Consider the following 7,108-nt stretch of genomic DNA (forward strand, 5'->3'; position numbering starts at 1 on the left):
TTCTTTTTGGAGAATATGACTCTCTGAATCTGCTAGCAGGGATTTTGAGATTTGAGGAAAGACCTTGAGTTTTTCCTGGTCTAGTAGGCAGCTGTTGCTTTTTGAGTGACTGGTATTGTCTCACTCTCCTTCCAATGCAAACACCCTGATTTAATTTCCTGTCCCCGTCTGTGTGATTGGGGGAGCTGGTCTATGAGTGGGCCTGTGACCTGGACCTGGACACTTGCAAATTCTAATTTCTTAACCTTAGGAGGCCCATCTAGTCTCTTTGTGGGAAATTTATTAGAATTAATGGAAAAGAGATTTTTTTTTCTTCCAGGGTTGTAGAGAGGATAGAATCAAGACCCAAAGCTGGTAAAGGGGAGTTACCCATAGAAGGACACTGCTTCAATAAAACTAATATCAGAGAGGGAACAGATACAAAAATTAAATATGGAAACTCACTATTTCTCTAACCCTTTTGGTTAGATGAACCAAAAAATTCATTGCTTTTTTTTTTTTGGTTAAGTCAGTTTGGGGGTTCCAGTCACCTTTTTACAACAAAATTATGCCCAATTACACCTCTGGATCTTTGGAAGCAGGTACATCCTTCAGGCTGGGGCCTGAGAACTTCGTTTCTTCAAGAGTGGAGCTGTGGGGATTTCCTCCTGTAACTGGGAACAGTAGCTGTTTGACTTTCTACCAGTGAAGAGCTATAAACAACTAGGCATTGCTTGACTGAACTGTCATTCCAGTGTCTTCTTCTGTCTGAAGGAAGATTTGTTCAGGCTTATCCTCTCTTCCATTGCTCCCTTGCAACCCCTACCTCCCTCATGATGGAGTGGAGAATCCGTAACTGTTATCGGAATCTCAAATTAAACAATGTGTTTTGCAGGGATCACAGATCATTTAGGCAGTCAACATTTCCAAGTTCTACTCAAGTTTTAGGGAACCAGCTGACCCTTTCCCTAGCCCCCTCCCACCAGCCCACAGAGGCTGAACCAATGGCTCTTTTCAGCTCCTTGCACATGGTCTTCATTTCAGTATTTACTATGTGAAGTATTTGTTTCCTTATCTGTATTTTAAATTCGATTTTAAGATCCTCCTGGAAAGAGATCTTTCTTCTTGTGTTTTACCCTTTTTATTCTAATTAAATAAATAAAGGCACTGTTTCCTGGAGAAACAGCATCCATACCACCTGGGAACTTGTTAGGTGTGCACAGTCTCAGGCCCTACCTGCTGGATCAGAAACTTTGGAATAGTTCAAGTTTAAGCAAACCTTTCCAGATGAGTGACTAATGTTAGGAAGCTGTTGCTCTAGCTTCTTGATGCTCGGTGTTCAGTAGTAGACTGAGGACTAACAGGTTCAACATCCCCTGGGAGCTTGTCAAACATGCAAAATCTCATGCCCTGTCATTGACCTGTTGATTTGGCCAAGAATTCATGTTTTAAAAAGACTTCCAGGTTATTTATGTACTCTAAAAGAGTGCTACCTAAATTTTCAAGAGCATCAAATTACCTAGGGATTTTGTTAAAGGAAAGCTCTAATGTCTGAGAATTGGAATTACTACCAAGCTTCTAGCTAAGACCAATGTCCATGGACCACATTTTTATTAAGTACTTCAGAACTGCAGGGAAATTTGGGGAGAGGAATTATCCTCAGTCCTGCCACCCAATCTTCTTCCCAAATAAGGCAGGAGAGTTTTGTTTTTATCTGATTTATATATCATACTTCAAGGTAAATTTTTATTTGAAATAAAAAGTCTGCTGTAAAACAAATCTTAAAGCAACAGCCTTAGAGAAAATAGTCAACCTTTAAAGTGATAGACTTGCAAACCTAATTAGAAAGTAAATGTCATAGGGTAAATCAGCGTATGTGCAAGAGGAAACTGGTAGTGATTATAGTTTTTAACTTTTTAAAAAGCTTTTGCCAAGTTTCCCTATTGAATGAAGTTTGAAATATGAGATTGAAATGACGGTTTTCTGTGACGGGACACCTGATTTAAAGATGTAAAATCAACCCTGGCTTTTCAACTGACAATTTAAGGTGGCAATTTTGCATTTCCTATTTTCTATTTGAAGCCAAATGTCTTCTTCTTTTTCCATCCTGCTCTCCTTCTGGCTTCCATGGATCTAGAAGTCCATTTTCAAGATGATTATACCTCTCCAGTCAGAGATGAAACACAGATGACTGAAGAGACGTTCTCACAATCTTCTAATACCACAGTTCTTCTAATCAGTGACTCTCAATAATTTGAACCGTCCTTTTTCACATCTCCATATTCAAATACTGGCCACATTAAATCTTTTTAATAAGGTCTGTGGTTTTTATCCATTTGTTTTCATTTCTAGGGATACCAAGTCAACTTAGGTCTTAATCAATTTATGTGTCCACAGTACATTTAACTACATTGCTGCCCTTTCCCTCTCCATTATCTCACTCTAGTCTTTACACAAATGTGTCTAACCCTGTCCCCTGAACATAAGTGCTGGTGCTCTTCGTGACCTAGAGAAATAATATGTAGACTCCTATCTAGCATCCAGGACCTTCAACCCCCTGCTTCTACCCTATCTTGCTGCTTCTCCTGCTCAGATCCTCTTCCTAGATGACTGAGTTTTGGTGGGTTCAAATCCATGAATATACATGATTCTTTATCTCTTCTATATTTCTATGGTTACTTTTGCACTATATATGTGAAAAGAAAGGACACTGTTCAACCATGATGAGAAAAATTATTTTAGAACTGACTTTCTCAAATCTGTTTGAAAAAAAAAAAAAGGAAAAAAATAATCCTCAGGACATATGATAAGAGCTCCATAGGGAAGGACCATGCCACAGGATGGGAGTGAGCACCATCCCCATTACAGCTGTTCTGAGTTTATTTATTTATTCATTTTTATTATTTTAAATGAATGAATCCTTAGAAAGAAAGATTTCTTTTTCAGAGTAGCTAAGAAAAGACTGTGTAGCTTCAAATACAAGCAGAGTGAAAAAAATCTAATAAGTGGCTATTATTTTCTCATAAAGTCTTATTATAATGCCAACTACTTCAAAATTTACAAGTCCATAAAGGCTAATCTTTCTTTTTACTGTGTCTTCAATAAGCAGCCCAAATGAAAATGCAACTGTTTTCTCTATGTAAAAGGCTTCTCTGAGTACAAGGCACCTCATGACCTAGAATGATCACATCTTCAACATAGAAATGTTTCTGTCCATATAATATTTGGAATCCCCAGGCATATTCTGAATATTAAGTAATAATGATAGTTGTATTAAAGGTCACTTTAAGAAATTTAAAATGTCTTCACAATAATTCCAAAGAGGGTTGGGCTTCCCAGAGGCAGTTCCAGAAGTGAGGATTCATGTTGGAGTGCTTTATGAGGAAGTTGCTCTCAAGAGAGACTGGTAAGGGAGCAGGGAAGCAGGACAGGGGAAGGGAGTAAGCCACACAAGAGTGCAATTTTCCAGAAAGTTCTCTGGAGAGAAACTTTCACCTTATCCCACAGAATCTCTGAACATAAGTTACATCTTTCACTGCAAGGGAACTAGGTTTTCATATTCCTGGGTGTTATCAGTTACCATCCAGGCAGGGGCTGGAGGTTATGTGGTGGGTATAATTCCCACATATTTCTGGCTTCCTGTGGCATCAGGTAAAGTTCATGCACTATCCCAAGAAAAAGAGTCACACAGCTGTTGGAGGCAAAAACCCACTTCAAGGATGGGAAGGGATACAGGAGAAGGGACTTGAAGGAGTCTTGTCAAAGCACCCACAACATCCATTGGAGAATACTTCTGATGGCCTAGAACCAAAAATTCCCATCCCACTTTATAATCTAGTCAATCAATAGTTATTAAGAATAGTGACCACAGGCATGTTACTAACTTCTCTTTGACCCAGCTTCTTCCTCAAACATACAGAAATACCTAATTTGGGGTTCTAAGGAATGTCACCCAACATAACACATACAATATTTTAATCACTGTACATTGCAAAAGAAATGAATAATTACAAATTTATTTTTTTAAAACTCCTTTGTATTTAGTATCACAATTTAAAATTTGTCAGTGGGCTTCTCTTAGTGCCATAATAAATTTGAGAGATTCAAATTATATACACAAAATAAAGGAAAATAGAACTTAGTCATACATAGTAGAAAAAAACCTATAACTTGTTTTGACTCCACTTTAGGAAAAATTAGAAGCAAGAACAACATCCGAATTTCTCATTTTGCATCATTTTAAATTCTTAATTCATCTATAGGTCAGGAAGACCTAGATCTTTTGTAAGACTAGTTATGGAAAAAAAGCACTGACAGAGTTTGGTGGAAAGAAAGAAATTGTAACAGAAAACACAGTCGTATAAAACTTTCTAGAAAAAGAAAAAAGGCATTGTAGAAATATTTTATTAGCACTGAGATAATATTAAGTTGAACCATATAAAAGTCACCAGTTCGTAAAACCCTTTTGAGCTACAAAAACAGTAACTTCATATCATTCAACCTGATACAAAAAGTCTATTGGGAGCCAGTTCTTTATGGATTCCTTTTCTTCTACACATCCTGCTAGCTATGTTGAGAATGCAAGACTCTGACCACTGCTTACCTGGAGTTTTGTTTTGTTTGCTGCAAACAGACCAGCTTGCATGAAGAGGAAGTGTCTGTCTCTGGAATAAAGGTTAGGCTTGCCTACTGCTTGCTATAAAAGCAGTGGATTTCCAAGCTCATGTTTCTCTCTTGCCACATACTTCTCTGAACATACACAAGGCATTTGAGCTCTTTCCATTATCCTCTTGGAACTTGGGAGCAAAGGGAACCAACGTAGATGTACCAGGGTTTATGATGCTTAATGTGCCATGAGAAATACTGTCCATTTACTCTGACCCAGGAGTTTTATGCCTTCTGCTACATCCATAAAACTGTAGCAAGCTGAAGTAGGGTAATATTAAATCCCAGACAAAAGCACAGAACAGGACATTCTAAAGATTGATTAGTTGTATTAGTGATGAAGTTTTCCCAAATGATAAGTATCTTAGACCAGAAAGTAGAAAACACCCTTAAGAAAGATCAAGTGTGGTCATTCACCTTTCTATCCTTGTTCTTGAAGGAATTTTTTTTACATTGAGAGAGAAAAGAAAAAGAAAGAAAGAAAAAAAAAATCAGGAGAAACAAAAAAAATGGTCATGTCCCCCAGTACCCTGAACCCTCAGAGGGTAGAAAGTCCCTGAAACAAGTCTCTCAAGGAAGCAAAGGTTGTGTCCTGAAGTCAGAAAAAATTCATGTGGGAAGTTTCAGCAAGGTGATGGGTTTGAGCATCTATCTGTTCTCTTCCAACATTTTTTGCCCATTAGCTCAATCATTAGACATCAAATAATAAACTTAGTAGTTAAGGCTCTTTTAATACTCAGAGGCCCAAATTATTAAAGAAAGAAAGAAAAAGACCTTGGAAGCCAAAGCACAGGGTAGATTAAAATTAATAATCATGTCTCTATGCACAGCTCCCCTGCTTTCTTCTTAAATATGGCGCTGAGTGGTCCTGCTAGTTTCCTTTTCTAGTCTGACCATTGATGAAACCTAACCATTTTCCCTGACAATGCCCCGACAATGCCACAATTGTGGAGCTGGTATTTTTATGTTAATAGCCGTTCTCTGATTCATTAAGCCCTATTGCCCCTGACATTTTCCTTTCTGACCCTTATCAGCCACACACTAGCAAGACATGAAGAAATAAAGAGGACAAAGAGAGGTAATAAAAGGGTTACAAACCAAGAAGTGTATTGTGACTGTGACCAACAAGGAAATTTGGAAATGGGTGACTGAACACCCAAGGATGTCCTGTCAGCTAGTCACAGCTACATCTGTTCAAAACCTGACAAGTGCTTAGCACCATTTCAAGGTGTCACATAGAGATACATAGCAAATGACAGTCATGGATGTTACTTTAAGAGCACCTAAAATTTAATAGATGAGATATCACAATTAAATGCCTATATATCCATAAACAATCTGGCCCTTGCTTGTCTCTCTACTTATTCTTTACTTCTTTCATAGCATGTGTCACAACCTGCAATACTTAGGTTATTTATTTGTGTTCTTGCTTGGTGTGGCTTCCCTCGAGCTGGGATTTGCCTGGTAGGAGGCAGAGCATCCATCCCAATTATTTACGACTGCTACTCTGGATCTTACGCACAGGAATATAAATTCCAAATAAACAGGGACCATATCTACCTTACTTACCATTGTCATCTCAGGACCAAGGAAAATGCACCTAGTAGAATCTCAAAACAATTTTTTAATAAATAAATACCAAAAAAAGAGAGCAACACCTATATAGAGACATCATATAACTTATCTTCTGAATGCTGCTGCTAAATCATTAATACAAATTCAAGGGAGAACCTGATTCAAAGACATAAGAAAAAAATTTCAAAAAATTTAGATGAGAAAAAAAGAAATCCCCAGATCCAGGAAATCTATTCCTACTTCATTTTCCTTAGTGAATATTGAAATCATCAATCAGAAAAAAAATTAGTAGAACATGAAAGATCCTATAAGAATCTCATCATGTGACCTTTAATTAGACTTCAAGAGCAGTGGGGTTCTGCTGGTACTCACAGACTTTTCAAGGTTAAAAGCGGGATAAGACTCATAATAACCTAGTTGAATCATCCAATTCAACTCAGTCATCCCAACTGTAAATGCTAAACTAGTGAAGTTCAAGGGTATGGCACTAAACACCAGATAGAGTAATTTCATTGATGACCCTTAGATTTTCATTCCTTGCATTGTGCTTTTTTTTTTTTTTTTTTTTTTTTACCCCTTGTGCCTTCCTTTGGCCAATGAGATGTTAGCAAATATGATGGATGCAGAAAAGTGCCTGCACACTGGCACATGCTCTCCTTTTGCTTTCTCCTTCACTATAGCCATGAGGACAGGCCTGGACTAACTTTCTGAAGGAGAAGATACATCGAACATAGCTATTGTTCCTCATCCCAGCTGAGGCTATCCCAGACCAGCTGAAAGAGTTAGCCTTTCAAAGTTCAACCAGCTGCCTGGGCAGTCACCATAGACACGTAATGAGCACAGCCAAGATGGCAGCACTTCCTTGCTGGCCTATAGATGTGTACATTGC

The sequence above is a fragment of the Marmota flaviventris genome, chromosome 11 (assembly GCF_047511675.1).
Source record: "Marmota flaviventris isolate mMarFla1 chromosome 11, mMarFla1.hap1, whole genome shotgun sequence".
In the NCBI taxonomy this organism is placed as follows: Eukaryota; Metazoa; Chordata; class Mammalia; order Rodentia; family Sciuridae; genus Marmota; species Marmota flaviventris.